The 10,245-nt window shown below is 37.2% G+C and overlaps 1 non-coding gene across 1 annotated transcript; it reads right to left on the reverse strand.

Annotated features, from left to right (window-relative positions):
• Positions 1–5,437: 5,437 nt before the first annotated feature.
• On the reverse strand, positions 5,438–5,544 carry LOC127099350 (small nucleolar RNA R71). Its single transcript, XR_007793864.1, has one exon. It is a non-coding gene; the product is annotated as a small nucleolar RNA R71 (small nucleolar RNA).
• Between the last annotated feature and the right edge of the window lie 4,701 nt (positions 5,545–10,245).

Here is a 10,245-nt window from a genome sequence, read left to right on the forward strand (position 1 = left end):
TAATTAAGATCAATTCAAATAAGTATTATGAAATGAAGTTTGAAAAAAGGTCAAGGACTTGAGTCCAGGTTTTTAATTTGAAAACATGAAGATGTTTGCACAACACTTATGTCAAGTTTGAAAACTAATGTGTGAAAAGGTTTAGGACATAATGAATGATGAATGGATGAGGATGGATAGTAAAACTTCTTAGAGGGTTCACTTCTTGAAATCATATAGGGGATGATTCAAGTGTGTCCTTTGGAATAGCAATGGATAATAATAAACAAACACAGCAAAGAAAGGCGGATACCGGATGCCAATCAATGGTCTTATACCAATCTCCTAAAACAAAATGGGATATCAGAGGCCACTCTATGGACTTACACTAATCTCCACAGGCAAAGAAATAAAAGCGGATACCGGATACCAATAGATGGATTTACACCAGTCTCCTAAAACAGAAATGGATATCAGATGCCACTCAATGGACTTACACTAATCTCCTCAAAAGAAAAACAAAGATGAGAAATGGAAGTTAACTGCCAATCTGTCTGGACTTAGGTTAACTCCACAGTATGGTCCTAGGAAATCCAATGCCACATTACAGGGACTTACAATGGATCCTCACATACAAGAACAAAAGCAACAATATGATCACAGGAATGCAAATGCCAACTTACAGGGACTTATAATTGCAACCTCTCATACAATCAAACAAATCAAATTATGATCACAGGACAACAGATGCCAACTTACAGGGACTTATAACTGTATCCTCACATACAAACAGATAGAACCAATTATGATCACAGGACAACAGATGCCAACTTACAGGGACTTATAACTGTATCCTCACAAGCAAACAAACAAGGCAACAAAAGATATGAGTGACCAATGAGGTCTTACACTCTATCCTTCCATATCATAGGAGCAAATGCCAAAGCAATGGACTTACAATTGTCCTCAATGGGCAAACAACAATAATAAAAGACACACAGACAAATGATATGATCATGCACTAATGGCAGTTGATGATGATAAATGCATAACATACAAGCAAACATGTGCATATGAAGCAATCAATCAATCAATGAATATCAAACAGCACACTCTATAGCCAAACAAAAAGGGGGGGCTCATACAAGAGGGTTAGGCACTGAGGCCAACTGGAATAGGGTCAAAGAGTTGCTCTTAACCTTGCCATTGAGGGGCTAAGGTGAAGCAGATGAAAGGAGATGAGGGGTGTGCCTCATTGCTTCTATCCCTAATCAGGGAGAGCATATAAGAAAGTGTGGGAGCTCAGAAAGATGGAGCTCTTTCCACATTGTTGACTCGATAGATCTTGGGTTTTTATCTCGATGCTTCAACCATGTAATGGGAGCAAGGAGAGGACTCACTGAATAGTAGGGGATAGGTTGCTTATCCCTTTGATCTACCAATTGCCTTACTTGAAGGACTTTTCCTGCTTGGGACAATTTTAAACACACACAGGCATTGCCTCTTAAGGAGGACTTCAGACAGTTTGCCCGGTCAAATAACAGACCGGGTCTCCAGACTACATGAAGAAGAAGTAATTATACCTCAAAGCAAATGCTAAATAGCAAAGCAAGCAAGTTCAAAGAACTTAAGCAACTAAAGTACCTGAAAAGGTCAAACAGATCAGTATGCAATTAAACAGTTAAAAGCAAAGGAATGGGATTCACAAACAAAACAGATGATCAACTGTGCAAGGCACAAGACTCAAACACATGAGTCAAACCTACAAAACAAAGGTTAGCATATGGTAAACAATCAAGTTCAAACAAGTTTGAATGATCTTTGAGGCATTGGTGCTTAACCTGAAACAAGAACTCAATTGTAAGCTCAAAAGACCACTAGGACTAGCCTAGGGTCAAAGATGAAAGAAAAGGTCAAAACAGCAAAGAAAAGTCAACCCAATTCATGTTCAAACATTTAAGAAACAAGAACAATTGGTTTCAAACTCAAATCATGCATCAATGTCATTTCATAAACAAAAGAATGCAAAGCATGGCAAAGGAAAGCATATAGAAGTCAACAGCAAGACTTCAATCAAAAGTCAACCCAAACAATCCCAAAAATTATCAAATAAATCACATTCAATCCTAACATCTAGCATGGCAAGCATGTCAAATTTCATTGCATTTGGATGAAAGGAAGGCAGTCAATTAAAATCAAGAAGTCAAACCAAATTCAAGCATGCACAATGAAGGTCAACAAACATGGGTCAACTTCAAAAAATCATATCAAATTGAAAACAGATGAGAAATGGATGGGATCAACACCAATGCAAAGCTCAAGATGTCTAGTATGCACATATGAAATTTCATGATCATACAATAAGATATGAGAATTTCACAAAGGATTTGGCATCATGTATCATATAAAGTCAACCATTGACTAGGCAGGGAAGAAAATTCTCAAACAAATCAGAAATGGCATAATTAATTCCAGGAAAATTCATACATCAACTAGACATGTAAGAGATCACTCATGCAAAATTTCAAGTTATTTGGAGGCCAGGAAGCATGTTAACAAAATTAATGAAAATGCACATTCATGTTGTGACACCAAATGTAACCTCTAACTTCAAAACATCATATCACACAAACCACAAATGGGAAATCCACAAACTTTATACCAAAATGAAGATGAATGAGTCTAGTTTCTCCACAAAAAATCTCAGGGGCATTGGATACATTCTCATCGTTTCACAAAAGGAATGGCCAAAGGTGTTAAATAAGCATACATGTTGAGAAACTTAATTCCATTAAAAATCCAGCCACACAAAAAATAATTAAAAATCATGATAAAATAGAGGACATTCTCATGATCATGATGGAAAAAATTGCATGATTTTTGGAGTTGAAATGAATTAGAAATGGATTTTGTAAGATGAGGAACAAATTGTAGCAAAACATGAACAAATAACATGGCATAATGGTCAAACATGTTGACTGGATGGCAATTTTGTAATTCAGCGCCTCACTTACTTAAACACCGCGTTTTGGCATGGAGAACGAAATGTTCTCATTGGCTGATGGCCAATGGAACAGTACTCGGGCCAATGGCAGCTCAAATTCTGGGTTCAACATAAACCCTAGGGTTTTAGCAACATTCATGGCAACTTCATGCAAGTTCATCAACATCAAAGCAAATTCAAACACCATCACACAACAGCATAGCATTTAATATTGTTCATACAACAACCAGACAACAGCATACAACACAGTTCATATGGATTTTCTGGGCAGGGTAAGGTTTAACATGAACAACATAATATCATCATCCACATGCATTCGAAAATTTCATATGCCCAGAAATCAAAATCAAGTATACCAATAGCATCATTAAACATTAAGCAACAGGAATATAACATCAACTTTCAGTAAATCAATGCAAGTAAGGCAAATCGAGCAAAAATGCATTTGGACACAAGAAATGAAATCCAGATTTCTCCATCATATCACAACCATTTTGAATGATACAAGTTGCAATGGAACAAGCATGGGAAGAACTACAAGACACATGGCATTAATTTGAGAAAAGTGGAACTCGAAGTCTTACTTGAATCTGAAGAAAATGGTGAAACAGGGCTTCTTTTGGTGATACAAGTGCAAACAGATGAAGACCTTGGTTGGTGTTGGTGTATACTTGAAGCAAATCAGCTCGAGCAACTCAAATTCCACTTGAAGCAAAACCTGCCATGGCTGTAGCTTGGAGAAAACAGAGCGAGGAAAGGGCTGCACAGGTGATGGATGGTGGTTCAAAGGAGCTCCAAATGTTGGTCAGAGCATGGAGGAAGCAAGAGTCCTCGAGGTTTTTTGGAACTTTTGAGTAGAAAAAATGCCAATGTGCCAAATTGCATGAATGAGAGAATGAGAGGGTTTGGTCGTGTATGGCTGCTGCTAGGTTTCTCCAGGGTTTCCAACTTCAGAAAATGAGCTTATATTGGTCTGTTTTAGGTCCCTTAATCATGTGCTAACCTTGTTTAATTTAAATGAAGTGACTTGCCAAAATTGCTAATTTGAAATAAGTGGATATGGAGGGTGTAGTATTGCACAAATGGGCTTGATACAGGCTGTAAACAGACCAAGTTATTTGCTGTTTTTGGTTTGCTTTTGAGTGGTTAACTTGTTTTGCTCTTTTGATTCCAATTTGCAAAAATACCAAGTTATGCACCTTATGCCAAAATAGTAGTATGATGATAGCATGAGCATGGTTTTGGGCTTGGAGCAAATTGCAAATACCATATGAAACAAATCCCAATTGGCCAAAGTGAGAAAAAATCAAAGAATCAAAAAGTCAACTATTGGTCAAACTTGATTTTTAAATGAAATAGGTCAAAAAATGCCATTTTGAATGGTAGGGTTTTGGTTCATGAAATTTATATTTTTGGAAAGAGGAGGAAAAATGTGGTTTGTAGGAAAAAACCCCACCAAATTTGGCCTTATGGTTCATGAGTTATGGCTCTTTGAAGTTCACAAATTTTTGAAATTGAATTGATCATATCTTGACAACCATACATGGGATTTGAGAGTTCTTGGACTTTTTGAAAATGGGAGAACAAGATCTTCAACTTTCATGTTGGGAAAAAATTCATTTGAAGCTTGTATCATGATGTAAGTTTAAGATCAAGAAGTTTCCATTTTTGGCAGTTGAAATTACAGGTCCACTTGCTATTTTGGGAAATTTTCTAATTGACTTGATTTTCTTCCATGATGAGGTTTGACATGATAGATGAGGCTTATATGAGCATGAATGAACTTCTTCAAATCAATTCTATCCATCAAATCATTGATTAAATCCACAGTTGACCAAGTTTGACTTTTCTAGGGTTTTGGATGACTGGAGCATTTCTGATGAATTCCAAACCCTAATTCCTTGAGACCTTGACTTCAAATGATGTCCCTAGTTATATGAACTCTTGATTATTGATCATGATGCCCAAATTCTACAAGAATGGCCATCATCCACTGCTTTGACTGACTGTTGACTGTCTTTGACCTAATTGCTGATGATTGCTTCAACTGCAAGCAAAAAGGTTAGACTGACAATATTTTTGTACTTTGGAGTGATAAACATATGAAGAGCAAAGATATACAAATGCAAAGCATGCTTGGTGATCAAGAAAAAAACACAAGGCAAACCACCCACTAGGAGGGAAGCTAAGGCATGCAGTGATCCTTGAGGCCATGATATGAGATGATATGGGCCGTGAGGGATCTTAGGGCCAAAATTGGGGTCTTACAAGTACGCAGACACTGTGAAGACGAATGGTGTATCTCAAGATGCGATAAGACTACGCCTCTTTCCTTTCTCTCTAAGAGATGGAGCTTGGGCTTATTTGCAATCCTTACCATCCAACTCAGTTACAACATGGGAAGAACTGAAGAACGTTTTCTTATCCCGATATTTTGCGCCAAGCAAAACTACTATGATGAGAGCTCAAATCAATGGATTTCGACAAAAGGATGTATAATCTCTCTACGACGCGTGGGAAAGATACAAATACATGATGAGGCCATGTCCACATCATGGTCTCAAAGACTGGGTAATCATTCACACATTTTTCAATGGGCTTCTGTATAACACAAGACTGACAGTAGACGCTGCCGCGAGCGGGGCACTTATGGACAAGCCATACAACGAAGCCTATCAACTCATTGAAAACATGGCCCTGTATGCACCTGGCCAAGCACCCGTTGTTCCGCCTGGATATCAAAAACCATCCCTTTACAAAAGCCATCACACAAATGCCCTCATATGCCAAATTTCTTAAAGAGATCTTATCCAATAAGAAAAAGATCGAGGATAATGAAACAGTTACACTTACCGCTGAGTGTAGCGCAATAATCCAAAATAACATGCCTCCCAAACTAAAAGACCCAAGTAGTTTCTCTGTACCCTGTGTCATTGGAAAGTTCGTCATAGACAAAGCTCTATGCGACCTAGGAGCCAGCATTAATGTAATGCCCTTAACCATTTGTAAAAGGCTCAACATGGGAGAACTAAGACCAACTAAGATGTTTGTCCAACTAGCTGACCACTCAATCAAATATCCTGTCGATATACTAGAGAATGTCCCAGTACGTGTAGGACAATTCTACATTCCTACAGATCTCATAATTATATTAGGAAGGCCATTCTTAGCCACCGCCGGAGCCATAATAGACGTGAAAAGAGGTAAGCTAACATTCGAAGTTGGAGAAGAAAAGGTTGAATTCATCTTGACATAATTCTTACAAGTGCCAGCTATAGACGATACCTGTTATCTACTTGATGTCATAGACGAGTGTGTAAGAGAGATGAAGATGCAAGAAACCGCATATTCTGATATAATGAAAATTCAAATCCCTCCAATCTTTGAAGATGATAATTGGCGTGAACCATACCAAAATAACAGTCTAAGAGAATGCTTAGCACTTACACCTAACCACATGCCATGCCCGAAGAAACCAGACTTGGGATTAAAAACACTACCAAAGAACCTAAGATACGAGTTCCTAGACACTGAACTCAAAAGACCAGGAAATTTTCAGCGCACAACCATAAGTAGATTGGTAACTTGTTTGGATTGAATTGATCATGATTTCTGCCTTGTTAGAAAGTTATTCAAGTGCAGATTCTGGTGGATGCGCAGAGCTCTGATATGGTGGTTTCAGCTACTTCTTTAGATCTAGTTAGATTCAGTGATGATCAGTGAAAGTGTTAGGATGCTTGGATCAACCTAAAAATTCTCCAATTGCTATGACTGTATGTTTTGGTGAAGGTGTAGTGTGAGCTTGACAGCGTTTCGATGACTCTGAAGCTTGGCCAAATGGTGCAACACCGTCCTCTATTTATAGGGAAGGTGATGGGGAATGATTTATGGTGAATTGATGTGGAAATCGTGTGATCCGAATCTTTGCACATGGTTGAATTATGGCCGATTGATGATATGTCCATGTGATCAAATCCACTCCAAACTGCATGCAAATCATTCAACAATGATATGCCAATCATTTGGTTTCTAGAAGCCCTCTTAATTTTTTCTTTTTGTGCAATTTTGTATTGATCTATATCCATGTATTTTTGGTGTATTACTCATGTATTCCATGGTATTTACTGCACATGGCTTGCATTCTGCACATGGTTCTGATTCAATTGGGCATGCATAATCCTTACTTTACATTACCTTTTTACACATGCTTTGGTACTTGCTCAATCCCACTTTCATTTGATGGCTTGACATGGTACTTTCATGGTTTCCCGAGTTTGTATTGAAGATGATATGTATGCTACTGTTGCAAGTGTCCATGGTGGTTCACAACTTCATCTTTGCATTGCTCATGGATTAATTATGAAGTTTGCATTTACATTGTTGGTGGTGTTGCTCATTATACCCAAGTTGTGCCATTTTTGAACTTTCATCATGCTTGTTTTGCTCCGTGAAACTTGGCTTATGTGATAATGATACATTATGATGCAACCATGTCAAATTGAAACTTGATGTATGCATTGGATGATCCTTGTTTCCATGTTTGATGATAAGAATATGGAAACACTTAAATTTGAATCTAAAACCAATATGACACATACTCGAAATCATTTCACACCATGTTTGGATCCTTCACTAGAAACCACTTTTAAAATGGATGAACTATGGCTTTGCTTGATGCAATCATATCCATGTCCCTTATTGCTCATATTTGGACCCAAATGACAAGCTTGAAACACGATATTTGTATCTTAAGCTATAATGTGGGGATTTGGTATGATGACCTAAACTTGAGCTTTCCAAAATGCCATTTCAAACCATACTTCATGTAAGACTTGGAATCAATCTCATGTTAAGGATGAAATGTGAATGGCCTAAGCTTGAACTTGCCAAATGGAACACACTTGAATGATGCTTGGTGAATGATGCATACTTGTTCCACACTCATGACTTGAAAATGAATCCTCCATCATGACTTTAGACTTGATCCAAGAATCATGCTTGAAATGGATCTTGAAACCTCACCAAAACCAAGTGTAAAATGAACTATATGATACTTGGCTCCATGTTGAGCAAGCTTGAATCAATTCTTAGAACAAAACTTTGGCTCTGGAGATATGCCTTGCCACTTTCTTGACACTTAAGAAATGATGAACATCTTGAATTCTCCTTTGACTTTTCTTTGACCAAAGTGAACTTTTGATGACATGGAACACAACCCCACATTTGAGCATGTTGAAACCAAACATCCACCTTGAATGTACAATGTCTAGATGTTCAATATTGCAACAAGAATGAATAATCCCTAAGCATAAAAGCAACATACAATGCTATGTGACCTTGGCAACAACCCCTTAGGAAAAAATCATAGAAAAACCCTAATTGTCATCCCTTTGTACTAAAGTCGCTAGAGCCATGCTTGAGGACCAATGCATATGATAAATGTATGGCGAATGGATGATTTGAATGCTATGGAACTACAAGAAGATTGGACTACTCTCAAGTTGGGAGAGAAACTAGGATAAACTACTTATGTTCTTGCTTTTACTTTCTTGCTTATGAACTTAAAGATTTTGTTGCTGACAACTATGATCATCCAAATCAGATTCTGGTTTAGAATCTAATAAGGTCTTTTAGAACTCAAATACATTTTATGAGTCAGACTCTGAACCAAGTGTTCAGGCTCTGGTTAAGAAACATCAAAAGCAGAAGCTGAAAATCCTAAAAAGAGAAAAAGGAAACACGGTTCAACCCCTCTTCTTGTGTTTTTCTCACCTTCAGTTGGCCTTAGAGCAAGGTATGTGCTAAACACTTAACAGTGGTGCAGAAAAGATCCTGAGAAAAATACATATTTTTTATGGTGGATGGTTCTGAAGTATCTGATCCTGGTGGGGGTACCACTAATCCTTTTGGTAGGGTTAATCATTATTAGAATACCTCTGAGAGAAATAGTTATACAGCTAGTCCTCCTACTTTAAGTGGAGATTCCATTGAGTTTGAATTATAGAAAAGCAAAATGTATACTCACATCATAGGTCTTAATGATGAGTTGTGGGACATTTTGGAAGATGACATTAATATCCAAGTCAATGGTGTTGGAATGGTGTCTAACATAAAATCTCTCACACCTAGGTAGAGAAAGATTTACAGAAAACACCATAGAGTTTGAGGCATCTTGGTTGATGCTCTACCTCATTTTGAGTATATCAAAATCATTGATAAATCTACTACTCAAACCAACTTCAAATCCTTGTGTGCTACCTATGAAGGAAACCAACCAATCCAAGAAGCTAAAGCTAATCTTATGGTTCAGCAATATGAGTTATTCAGAATGAAAAAGGATGAGAACATTTAAACCATGTTTTCAAGGTTTCAATTACTTGTGTCTAGACTTCAGGTCTTGAACAAGAGCTACACTACCTCTGATCATGTCAAGAAGATTCTTAAGAGTCTTCATGTCAGATACAGACTCAAGGTAACCGTAATCCAGGAGGCTAAAGACTTAAACCCATTAAGTCTTGGGATTCTTATTAGCAACATCTAAATCCATGAGATGGAACTGAATGGAGATAAGGCTGTAAAGAAGTTTAAATCATTGGCCTTGTAGTTAGTGTTAGAGAAATATGGTGGTAAAGTTGTTAGATCCTCAAAAGTCTGGAAACCAGAAGAAGCTTCTAATGAAGATTATTCTAATGGTTACACTAATGATGAGGAAATGGCATTTATCATTAAGAGGTTTCAACATATGGATAACAAGAATAGGAGGTTCTATGGTAATAGATCTGGCCTCAGAGGAACAAGCTCCAAAGTTAACAAGGTTGATCAAAAAGGGTGCTTCAACTGTTAGAAGCTTGATCATTTTATAGATTATTTTCTAGAGCTCCAAAAGGAAAAAGCTAAGAATGGAAGCTTCCAAAAGAACAACTTCATAATCAAGTTTAATAAAAGTCTCATGGCAACATGGGATGAACTTGATAATGAAAAAGAAGCTGATGAGAATAAAGAAGCCAATCTTGCTTTGGTGGCTTCAACATTCTCATAATCAGAAGCTAATTCTGACTTAGATTCATAGGATGCTAATGAGGTATTCTCTAAACTTACTAGATATGACCTAATTACTTTTTGTTAAGATCTTATAGACATATGTTAGCAGAAAGCCAGACACATGAGAATATTAAAAAAAATCAATATTATCTTTTGAAAGATGAACTAAAATAATCTCAAAATAAATTTGAATCTCTTGAAAGAGATCATATTGCCCAAGT

This window comes from Lathyrus oleraceus, chromosome 6, assembly GCF_024323335.1.
Source record: "Lathyrus oleraceus cultivar Zhongwan6 chromosome 6, CAAS_Psat_ZW6_1.0, whole genome shotgun sequence".
NCBI lineage: Eukaryota > Viridiplantae > Streptophyta > Magnoliopsida > Fabales > Fabaceae > Lathyrus > Lathyrus oleraceus.